Consider the following 13,372-nt stretch of genomic DNA (forward strand, 5'->3'; position numbering starts at 1 on the left):
TTTTTTTTTTTTTTGGAGAGGTTTTTGCTATAGGGCACGTGTGCTCACCAGAAAGACAGAGAGAGACAGAGAGACAGGAAGCAAGAAATACCCCCCCCAAGGGGGGGATGTCCATGCCACGATCTCTCCTCCCCCATTCTCCTCTCAGGATCTTGGGCACTCATGCACATGCGCCCAGCGTGAGTTTAAGCCACCAGGTCCAGGACTTAAACCGCAGTTGGCTACACAGGAGCTCAACAACATTACGCTAACTGCTGGTCCCTGTGGTGAATGATTTCTAAGGACAATGGCATCTCCTTTTCTTGAGCCTATACCCTAACTATATGTGTGTTATCTATCTCCTATCTCCATAATAAAGGAACAAAAAATACATAAGACATATGAAAAACAAATAACAAAATCACAGAGGTATCTGCTATCTTATCCATAATTGTATTATATGTAAATATATTAGATGTTCTGAGCAAAAGATAGAGATGGCAGAATATATTTTAAAATATCATTCAACTATATGTTTTCTACAAGTGTCACAATTTAGATTTAAGACACAATAGGTTGAAAGTAAAAGGATAAAAGAAGATATCATGTAGATAGTAACAATAGTTCATTGGAGTGGCTATATTAAAATATACCACAGGTGAAAAAGGACATTTTGCAACTGCAAACAGTGTCAGTCCATCAGGAATACATGCAATTATAAACACATATCTATTGAAATACATGAAACAAAGACTACCACAATTCAATGGAGAAATAAATAATTTAACAAGAATGTTAGGAGACTTTGACATCTCATTTTCCTTTTTTTAAAAAAATATTTATTTTATGTTCATTCATAATATATCCTTGCAGTGTATGAAATGAATTTTCCCATCCAGGAATACACTGTACATTGGTTAAATAAAAAATATTACCATACATGTTATCTTCAACAGATAATTTTCCATTTTGTGTTTCTTATATATTTTACTTTGGTAAAACAATCAGGCAGAGAATTAACAACGAATAAGAAGATTTGAATTAGTAAATTAGCTTATTATGCTATGTTATAGGTAAAATTTCAAAGTTTTATAAGGTTTTAAACAATAGAATTTTACTCAAATTATAGGTATTTCAGACTATGGCAAGAATAATATAAGACAGATGTGTTTCATTCTCAAATAGATTTGCTACATGTTAGGTGCTTTTCTAGTTTTGTCTTCTACTACTCCTCCACAATAGCCTACCATAATCAAACTTAACATTTTATTCCCTAAACCAATCCCTACCTCTTTACTACAGTATTTTGTTCATACTGAACCCAGTGTTTGAACTGCCTTTCTCTCCAAGAAAACTTGTTAAAATAATATCCAGTTTTCCAGGTGCATTTCAACAGCTCTGTTATACATGGGCCACGCTTAAATATCTCAATGAAAAAGCCATGGAATCAAAGGTTTGGAGTGAAATTTGGCAATCTAAGTATTCTTTTAATGTTATTATTTTTTTATTTATTCCCTTTAGTCATTTTTTCTAATTCTCATCACAACTTCCTTCCCAGATCATGTACTTCTAAACACTTGGGAAACATGCCCTGTTTATATCCATATCTTGCACATTTTTTTGAAGTTCTTTAAGCTTAATATATACCAAGTACACAGTATGAAAAATGAGCAAATGAATAAATAAATGCAAACATTGTCAACTGGAAAAATAAGATATCAAACAAAGACAAAACAAGTGCAGCAAAAGGAAAAGTTGTAACATATAATGCAAAACACAAACTACAGTTTTAGATTTTTTTTGGGGGGGGATTATATTCCTTAAAGGTCTATGAAATTATATTCAATTATACCAGAATACAAGATTTAAAGCAGTTATATATCATAATTTGGCTTTTTCTATAAAGTTACTGCTATTATTGTTATTTTCAGTGACCATGTAATGCCTTATATTGCATATCATACTGCATGTAAAAAGTTTAAAAACTATTTCACTAAAAACTGGAACAATATAAGGCTGCGCACTTTCTCCACTCCTTTTCAACATAGTATTGGAAGTCTTAGCAAATGCAATCAGAGAAGAAAGAAAAATAAAAGATATTCAAATAGGAAAAGAAGAAGTGAAATTATCTCTATTCGCAGATGACATGATTACATACATAGAAAGTCCAAAAGAATCTAAAAAACTTCTGGAATTTATACATGAATATAGAGAAGTGGCAGGATATAAAACCAACCCACAAAATCTATAGTGTTTTTATACAACAATAAACAGACTGAAGTAGACTTAGGGAAGACATCTCATTTACAATAGCCACAAGAACAATAAGATACCAAAAAATAAACCTAACCAAAGAAATCAAAGACAGCTACAAGGAAAACTTTGAAAAAATAAAAAAAAGAAATTGAAAATTATACACAAAAGTGTAAGAAAAATGTTACGTTTCTGGATTGGAAGAATTAATATGAAAAAAATGTCAATCCTACCCAAATTAATTTAAACATTTAATATAATCTTAATCAAACAACCAGAGATAATCTTCACCAAGATAGAAACAAACAATCATAAAATTTTGTCTGGAATCTTAAAAGATCCCATATCATCAAAGCAATACTGTGCAAAAAGAATAAAATAGGAGGCATCTCACTTCATGACCTCAAAATATATTACAGAACTGTAGTAAACAATGCAGCATTGTATTGTTGCAAAGACATAGACTAATGGCACAGAATAGAGAGATCCAAAATAAATCCTAAAACAACCAGCCAGATGATTTTTGACAAAAGGCACAAAACAATCTAGTAGGGAAAAGAAAATCTTTTCAGCAAATAGTGCTGGAAAAACTGGGTATCCACCTGCAGAAAAATGAAACTGGACCCCTATATCTCAGCATTAACGAAAATCAACTACAACTGGACAAAAGACCTAAACGTAAAACCAGAAACTATAAAATGCTGGTGGAAAACACAAGGCAACTCTTGGAGACATGGAGTAGGCAAGGACTTTCTATATAGGATCCACAAAGCACAGACATTAATTCTGAAAATAGACAAGTGGGACTACATCATACCAAAATCTGCACAGGAGAAGGAACAATAATAAGCATGAAGAGATAATCCTCAGAGTAGGAGAATATATTTGCAAAATGTGCTTCAGATAAGGGACTGATAACCAGAATATACAGGTGTCTCAAGGAGTTTATGCCAAAAAAAAATCAATCCAATTATTATTCTTTTATTTTTATTTTTGTTTTGTTTCCTGGAGAGGTTTTTGCTATAAGGCACATGTACTTGCCAGAAAGACATAGAGACAGAAAGCGAAAAATCACCCCCCAGGAGGGATGGCCACACCACAATCCCTTCTCCTCTATTCTCCTCTCAGGATCTTGGGCATGCACACACACTCACCCAGCATGACTTTAAGCCACCAGGTTCAGAACTTGAACCACAATTGACTACATGGGAGCCTAGTGACATAGCCATTATGCCAACTGCTGCTCCTTAATCAAATCAACCCATTGTCTGGGCAAATGAGTTGCACAGACAACTTTCCAAAGAGGACATATAAATGTATAAAAAGCTTATGAAAACATGCTCAACATCTCTTGTTATAAGGGAAATTCAAATTAAAACCACAATGAGATACCACTTAACGCCAATCAGAATGGCTAAGATTAAAAAATAAAGTGTACTTGCTACATATCAAGAGAAAGTTGAATGTCTATACAAGCTAGTGACTGAATTTGAATATGTTAGTAAAGCAAATGTAGTGCATGCAGTGCATGCCCACAAGACAGAATTAATTCAGACAATACAAGAACTTGAAGAGACATTGAAAGTGAAAGAAGAGAAAATAGAAAGATTAAAACAAAAAATTGATAATGCCAGAGAACTACAAGAATGGAGAGATTCTTTGACTCAGAAACTACAGGAAGTAGAAATTCAGTACAAGTACCTGGAAGGAAGACTGTCTGACTTAGAGCTATGCCTAGAGAAGAGTCAGAATGAAAAAGAAGCTTTTCACAATAACCTGAAGACATTCTTAGAAATTCTGGATGGAAAATTTTTTGAGCTAACATAATTACTAGGTAACTTGGCAAAGCTCCTAGAATGCAGCTAAGGAAAGTGAAATTTCAGTGCCAATTGATTAAAAGATACACTGTCTCTCAGGATTATTTAGGCTCTGCATCAGGATTGCACAAAAATTTTGAATATCACTCTTCCAGGAGGAGGAAATTTTGAAAGTTGAAATTGTATATTTCTGTGTAAATTTTAAAACGCAGCTTGTAGCTAGTTTGGGAAAAAAGAGTTGAAAACTTGAACTGCAAATTACCTTCATGTATATTATTGGCTATAGATAGCTAGAAAGTTTTAAGTAGATACTTAATGAAATCTATATTTTTCTGACATTAGTCAGTGGTAGAATTAATGCCTTGGTCACATATCCTTTTTGTGTTCAACACAGTGAAGATTATCTGCCTATTTCTTTTTTTTTTTTTTTTGGAGTTTTTTCCATAAAGTGGGTACACTCACCAGACAAACAGAGAGAGACAGGGAGATAGTAAGTGAGAAATCACCCCCCAGGGGGGATGGCCATGCCACAATCCCTTCTCCTCCATTCCCCTCTCAGGATCTTGGGCATGCACGCACACGCACCCAGTGTGAGTTTAAGCCACCGGGTCTGGGACTCGAACCGCGGTCGACTACGTGGGAGCCCAGCGACATAGCCACCCATTACGCTTACTACTGGCCCCTTTTTTTTTCCTGCCTTTTTTTTTTTTTTGAGAGGTTTTTGCTGTAGGGCATGTACGCTCATCAGAAAGACACAAAAGACAGAGAGACAGAAAGAGAGAAATCATCCCCTAGGGGGGATGGCCACGCAGCAATCCCTTCTCCTCCATTCTTCTCTGAAGATCTTGGGCACGGATGCACATGTGCCCAGCATGAGTTTAAGCCACCAGATCTGACACTCGAGCTGCAGTCGACTTCATGGGAGTACAGGGACATACCCATTATGCCAACTGCTGGTCCCAATTATCTGCTTTTGATATCTAGAGCTGTATTTTGTTGCAAACCTTAGTAATGAAAGCCCTGTCATTTGTTGTGATCTGAATAATTTCTCAAGATATTTTTGCACTGCTAAGAAGCAGTGTCGTTACCAATTAATTCTTGCCAGGACAGAGAGAGAGAGAGAGAGAGCTTCATCTCTAATGGAAACACACTATCACTAAGTGTATAGAGTTTTCCCTCTTGTTTACTGGAAGATATTTCACTCTGGTGACTACTCTGGTATACTCCGGTGTTCTCTAATCTTATCTGTTATATAGTTTACTTTTCCATATTGATTCCATGTATTTAGTAGAAGATATTGTCTTCTATTTTATTACACATTTTAAAGTCAACTAAAAAAGGCAGCTGAATCCCTTAGAAATTTTTCTTTTTAAATTTCTAATAAATTTGACACACAGTACTGAAATACAGCAGGCCATCATTGATAGTCTGATCTAGCAATGTTAAGTATATTAACAGAATATGCAGTTACATTTATTTATATATTTTGCAAGAAATCTTTTCTGAATGATCAATGGATTTCAAGTTATGAATAATAATGGTTATTGGGGAACTGTTTATTATAGGTCACTTTGAAGAGTACAGGTATTTTAAAGGGGATCCATTCACATCAAACAGCCAAACAGAGGACAGTATCTAACAGTGATTGATTATAGTAGATGAAGACGGAGTCATGTGCTCTTTCTGGAACTTCTCATCAATCACATCTTTATTGAAACCTCACAAGGCAATATTCTGGACTGTTAACCAGGCATTTCAAAACAGGAATTAAATTCAATAGGCGAACTGCAAATTACCTTCATGTATATTATTGGCTATAGATAGCTAGAAAGTTTTAAGTAGATACTTAATGAAATCTATATTTTTCTGACATTAGTCAGTGGTAGAATTAATGCCTTGGTCACATATCCTTTTTGTGTTCAACACAGTGAAGATTATCTGCCTATTTCTTTTTTTTTTTTTTTTTTTTCAGTTTGATCAGAGAGAGACAGAGAGAGAGAGAGGAAGTGAGAAATCACCCCCTAGAGGCGATGGCCATGCCACAGTCCCTTCTCCGTTCTCCTCTTGGAATCCTGGGCACGCACTCACATGGGCCCAGCGTGAGTTTTAAACCACCATGTGTGGGACTTGAATCGTGGTTGACTACATGGGAGTCTAACAACATAACCATTACCCATTACGCTTACTACTGGCCCCTTTTTTTTTCCTGCCTTTTTTTTTTTTTTGAGAGGTTTTTGCTGTAGGGCATGTACGCTCATCAGAAAGACACAAAAGACAGAGAGACAGAAAGAGAGAAATCATCCCCTAGGGGGGATGGCCACGCAGCAATCCCTTCTCCTCCATTCTTCTCTGAAGATCTTGGGCACGGATGCACATGTGCCCAGCATGAGTTTAAGCCACCAGATCTGACACTCGAGCTGCAGTCGACTTCATGGGAGTACAGGGACATACCCATTATGCCAACTGCTGGTCCCAATTATCTGCTTTTGATATCTAGAGCTGTATTTTGTTGCAAACCTTAGTAATGAAAGCCCTGTCATTTGTTGTGATCTGAATAATTTCTCAAGATATTTTTGCACTGCTAAGAAGCAGTGTCGTTACCAATTAATTCTTGCCAGGACAGAGAGAGAGAGAGAGAGAGCTTCATCTCTAATGGAAACACACTATCACTAAGTGTATAGAGTTTTCCCTCTTGTTTACTGGAAGATATTTCACTCTGGTGACTACTCTGGTATACTCCGGTGTTCTCTAATCTTATCTGTTATATAGTTTACTTTTCCATATTGATTCCATGTATTTAGTAGAAGATATTGTCTTCTATTTTATTACACATTTTAAAGTCAACTAAAAAAGGTAACTGAATCCCTTAGAAATTTTTCTTTTTAAATTTCTAATAAATTTGACACACAGTACTGAAATACAGCAGGCCATCATTGATAGTCTGATCTAGCAATGTTAAGTATATTAACAGAATATGCAGTTACATTTATTTATATATTTTGCAAGAAATCTTTTCTGAATGATCAATGGATTTCAAGTTATGAATAATAATGGTTATTGGGGAACTGTTTATTATAGGTCACTTTGAAGAGTACAGGTATTTTAAAGGGGATCCATTCACATCAAACAGCCAAACAGAGGACAGTATCTAACAGTGATTGATTATAGTAGATGAAGACGGAGTCATGTGCTCTTTCTGGAACTTCTCATCAATCACATCTTTATTGAAACCTCACAAGGCAATATTCTGGACTGTTAACCAGGCATTTCAAAACAGGAATTAAATTCAATAGGCTCTTCTCAGTGAACAAGTTTCAATGTTGTTTTGATGTAATTTTAAAAGACTTTTAGCAAACATGCATTTCTTTTATGGAGCTATTTTAAAAGTAAGCCAAGTGCTGTCTAGTCTGCTTACGGAGTTGGGATTGCATCAGAGTCATATATTCTTACAGTACAATTCCTGTGATGTGTAGGAAGGTTCTTTTTTTTGGTAGAGATTTTTGCTAAAAAGAGAGATACAGAGAGATAGAAAGTGAGAAATCACCCCCCAGGGGGAATGGCCACACCACAATCCCTTCTCCTCCATTGTCCTCTCGGGATCTTGGGAATGCATGCACACGCACCCAGCATGAGTTTTAAGCCACTGGGTCCGGGATGCGAATTGCGGTCGACTGCTTAGGAGTCCAGCGATATAGCCATTACGCTAACTGCTGGTCCCAGGAGGGTTCTTTTTTAAAGTGTATGCTTGAGTATCTGAAAAATAAATGGTTTGTTACAAAGTAAGTTTCTTTTTTTTTTTTTTTGAGAGGTTTTTGCTATAGGGTGCGTGCGCTCACCAGACAGACAGAGACAGAGAGACAGAAAGCAAGAAATAACTCCCGATGGCTACGCCACAATCCCTTCTCCTCCATTCTCCTCTCTGGATCTTGGGCACGCATGCATACGCACCGCATGCATACGCACCCGGCGTGAGTTTAAGCCACCAGGTCCAGAACTCAAACCATGGTCAACTACATGGGAGTCCAGTGACATAGCCATTATGCTAACTGCTGGTCCCCAAAGTTAGTTTCTAAAGTGAGTTTTCAAGTGTCTCTGAAAAGTTTATATCAGATACTTAATCATCATGTATTATATGTGCTATACCATTATGTAAATAACCTCCATCTATTTTAGAATCTTTTCCTCACCTATTTATTATAGAGAAACTGCTTTAGATACGTATATTCAGAGTTGAGATATTTCACTGATAAATCAGGTAATAAAATTTATTTGATTGATGGAAATAAAAGAATGTTAATTGTTGACGAGACTGTGGTAAAAGGGGAACCCTCCTACACTGTTGGTGGGAATGTAAATTAGTACAGTCACTGTGAAGAACATATAGAGTTTCCTCAATAGTGTGCAAATAGAGGTACCATATGTCCCTATAATTTCACCCCTAGGTTCTTATCCAGAGTATGAAATCACTAAGTTGGAAAAACACCTGTACAACCATGTTTATTGCCACATTATTTACAATTACCAAGACATTGAATCAACCCAAATGTCCAAGGACAGATAAATGGATTGAAAAAAAATGTGGTCCATGTTCACTATGAAATACTACTCAGCCATAAAAAACAATGGGACACTGACACTTGATACAAAGTGAATGAATATGAAATATTTAATATTAAGTGAAACAAACCAGACTATGAAAGACAGGCATTGTATTTCCCCCTTAGTATATTCTGAATGTTTACACTTAATGGCAGAAATTGGAAGATTGAGGGTATAGTGGCAGGTAGGGGAACTATGGATCCAGAGACAGGATGGAGGGGGTGAAGGTGGAAAGGAGATTAGAGAAAAAAAGAGAAGAATTTCTCTGACACAAGTAAAGTTATCTATTGATGATAACGTATATGTTAATGTATTTGACTTGACTTATGTGCATTCTAGGCAAAACAGTTTTGTAAGCTGTATAGATGTACAATGATTAAATGTAATCTTTTTAAAAACCACTGATAAAAATAAGAAAACACTGATAAAAAAAGAGAGAAAGAAAAAAGTATACACACACACACAGATATATATTTATACACATATATGTGTATATATATGTGTGTATATGTGATCATATATATATTAAATGAGCATTTAATTAAATTTAGTTGAGTGATAATACAGTAACTAAATACCCATTGCTTGCACTGAACCACTTATTGAGTTTAATAAGCACATCAACTACAGAAATATGGTTGCCCTGAGCTTCCCAAGTGGGGAAACAGACTATATTAAGAGATGTACAACTGATTTGAAAAACAACACTAGGGTTATGATCTAGGCTAATCCAATCTTCTATCCTGTTCACAAGGCAAATATCCTCATTCTGAGTTGTAAAATTGTTTGTGGGATGGCTTCTTCAATGGGGTCAAGGTTCTTGGTATTTCAGACAAAAAATTGAATTAAATACTCCAATAATGAAAGGAAGAGGTAGTTTATTAAGTAAAAGAAAAAAGTACACCCTGAGAGGTAGGAGCAGGCCTGAGCAGACAGAGAAAGAGTGGCTCAAAGGCCCCGGCAGTTATATTTTGTGAAGTTTATAATGTTTTTGGTGTTTTTTTGGAGAGGTTTTTGCTATAGGGCGTGTGCATTCGCCAGACAGAGAGAGACAGAGAGACAGAAAGCGAGAAATCACCCCCCAGGGGGAATGGCCAGACCGCAATCCCTTCTCCTCCATTCTCCTCTCGGGATCCTGGGCACGCACGCACACGCGCCCGGCGTGAGTTTAAGCCAACGAGTCCGGGACTTGAACCGTGGTCGACTATGTGGGAGTCCAATGACATAGCCACTATGCTAACTGCTGGTCCCTGAAGTTTATAATGTTTTAATCTATCTCAAGTCAGTTGATCATTGGCTGGTCCCACTGATCGTTCACTCATCTCATTGACTATATCAAATGTGGCTGGGTCCACTGATTCATCTCATTAGTAATATCAAATGTGGCTAGGCTCACTGATTTATTTCACCGACTATATCAAATAAGGCTAAATCAGCTAAACATCCCCCACTAGAAACCTGCATATATTGCCTTGGGTGGGAAATTTTCTGTCCTAATCAGTTTTTCTATCAAGTCATACAGGCAGATGCTCCAGCACCCCTACCCACTTCCAGTTGCCAATAATTTCCTGTCTCAAAATGAAACTAATTTATCCCAGTTGATATATCATCACAGTTATTATTTCATTAAGCATCTTCAGACTACCTGGAAACTTAAAACATAGTATGGAATTGTGTATCTCTACTACTCTGAAGGTAGGGCTCTTTCTTGGATAAATGCAACACCTAGAAAATGTACAGGTGAAACTTTGTTTCCCCTTTTCCTTCTTTATGCTCAGCTCCATTACTTCCTCAACATATGTCAATTGAGTGGCCAATGTCATCATCTCTTTCCCCCATTGTCATCATCTCTTCCCCTTCTCCCCCAGCCATATGCATGCTCAGCACCTTTATTTACATTAAGGTTAAAATGAATTGAGAGTTGCATGATTAACACTTGAATGAGGTTACTCTGAATGTAAAAATTAAAATGTTTCTAGTAGCATTTCAAACACCAGAGAGAGGAAGTAGTCAGAAATTGGGCATTGGTGGATGCATTGTTGACTTTCAAATCACTGTCACTGTTTATTTTCTACAGTGTAATATAGGAGATTTTTTTTTCACACTCACTATCTTTTGAAATCCTCACATGCTGAAAGATAGTATGCTGAGAAAATAAGCAGTTTATTATGAGGCAATTTGAACAATTCAACTTTCTAAATTTAACAAAACTAGTATTCATATTCCTTAGAACTTTAAATTGAAGTTACTAAAGTAGGCAAGACTCTATCTTGGAGGAGTAACTCCCACTTGGAGGCATTAAACACTGTTAAATTCCTGTGACTATAACTCAGGGCTGATAACTGTCTAAGATTTCTGTTCTCTGACAAACTTACTGTATCTACCAGGAGCTACAGAATAACCTGAAAACCTTGGATGGATTAGTACCTTAAACAGATTAGTACTTTGAATAGATTAGTACCTTGAATAGATTAGTACCTTGAATGGATTGGTACCTTGAATGGATTAGACTTCTTGCTTTTCTGACTCCTCACTTTGACACTGTATAGAGCATGATCTGAACCCAATCCCCACCCTGAGACCTACCCTTCCCCAATTCCCCCATAAAAGACTGTGTCCAACCCCCAGTTGGGGCCAGAAATTTAGTGTTAACTCCTCTGTGTCTGCCCATGTAATAAACAGTTCTAATCTCTCAGAGTGCTACTTTCCATTCCTCAGCATCTGGTTTTCTGCAAAATTACCACTCACTCAAAATAATTTGACATGAGGGACAAAAAGAGACAAGGAAATAATGATTATTGGAGGGACTGTTCTAATTTACAGATTAAAATAATATCCTATTTAGAAGAAAAATAGGGAGGTAAAGCATTAATAGGACAAAGAAATGTGGTAGTATCTGTTGAAGATATTTTATAGTTTTATCAACTGGACTAGGGAGAAATGTTCACATGTTGAAATATTCACTTTGTAAGCTAAAGAATGTGATTGAATGTATAAAAGAAATTGAAATAAAAAATGTAAAAAAATAATAAATACTAAAAACAAACATAAAATATTATAATAATACTAAATAAAATCCAAAAGAAAAAATATATTATTGTCTTGATCTTTTCCTTCCTGGAGAAACAAAATTCTGGATCATGTGTTGTTTTAGTTGTCATGCCATTTAACCTACTTTGAGGGAGAAATATAAACTTTCTTTGTCTTTTATAACATTGATATTTTTTAAAAATTCAGGCCAATTTTCATAGGAGGTACCTCTATCTGGGTTTATCTGAAGATTCATGTTGAGATTGAGATTATTTATTTATTGATTTATTTTAGAGAGAGATTTTTGCTATAGAGAACATGTACTCGCCGGAAAGACAGAGAAACAGAAAGTGAGAAATCACCCCACACATGGGAGCTGGCCATGCTGCAATTCCTTCTCCTCCATTCTCTTCTCAGGACTTTGGGCATGCACACACACATGCCCAGTGTGAGTTTCAAGCTGCCGGATCTGGGACTCAAACCGCAGCCGACTTTGTGGGAATTCAGCACCTTAATCACTACACCACCTACTGGTCCAAAGATAATTTATTTTGGCAGGAATGTGAAAGAAGTGGTGGTGTGGGAACCAGCAGTTAGCGTAACAGCTATGTTGCTGGACTCCCACGTAGTCGACCGCGGTCCGCGTCCCAGACCCGGTGGCTTAAAAATCACCTCCGGCGCATGTGTATGTGTGCCCAAGATCCCGAGAGGAGAATGGAGGAGAAGGGATTGCGGTGTGACCATCCCCCTCCGGGGGGTGATTTCTCACTTTCTGTCTCTATGTCTCTGTCTGTCTGGCGAGCTAGTCGCTTATTATAATCTACACGAAAAAAAAAAAAAAAAAAAAAAAAGAAGTGGTGTTTCCTTCTCAGTGGGTTCATACAAAGGATATATGATATCCACGTGATATATTACTGACAATAATACATTTAATCACCTGGTTAAAGTGATTTTATCAGGGTATTCTACTCTCAATGTTTATTATTATTATGATATATTTTAGACTTTTACCATATGGCACATGCACTCACCAAAGGAAGACAGAGAGAGACAAAGAGAAGGAAAATGAGAAATTGCCCCCTCCAGGGATGGCCACAAAACTACAATCCCTTTTATTTTTATTTTTGGTTTCTCTCTTTTATTTCATTTTCTATTATACATTCAATCACATTATTATTTGGGTTGGAAAATGGATATTTCAAAAGGTGAACATTTCTCCCTAGTACAGTTGATAAAACTGCAAAATATTTTATCACATTTCTTGGTGCCATTAATGCTTTGCCTCCCTCTTTTTCTTCTAAATGTCCTGCCTCAGACCCTACTCTTTCACACACACTATATCTGGTATTTACAACTATATACTATGTTTCTATATCCTTTAGAAATTCAGATTCGGTCATAGAGTGCGGACACTCGGTATAGATTAAGTGGGGACATTCAATGCCTCTCCTTCATAGCCTGGCTTGCTTCACTCAACAGTAAATCTTCTATATTCATCCACTTCCTGTCAAAAGCCAGGGTTCTGTTGTTTCTTATGGCTGAATAGTATTCCATTGAGTAAATGTGCCACAGTTTTTTTTCCATGACAATTGTGAATAGTGCTGCAATAAACATCAATGTGCAAGCACTTTTCCAATGAAGAATTTTTCTGTCCATTGGGTAGATATGATATCGTGGGATTGCTGGATCATATG

Source organism: Tupaia chinensis, unplaced genomic scaffold (genome assembly GCF_000334495.1).
Source record: "Tupaia chinensis unplaced genomic scaffold, TupChi_1.0 Scaffold148039_1, whole genome shotgun sequence".
NCBI lineage: Eukaryota > Metazoa > Chordata > Mammalia > Scandentia > Tupaiidae > Tupaia > Tupaia belangeri.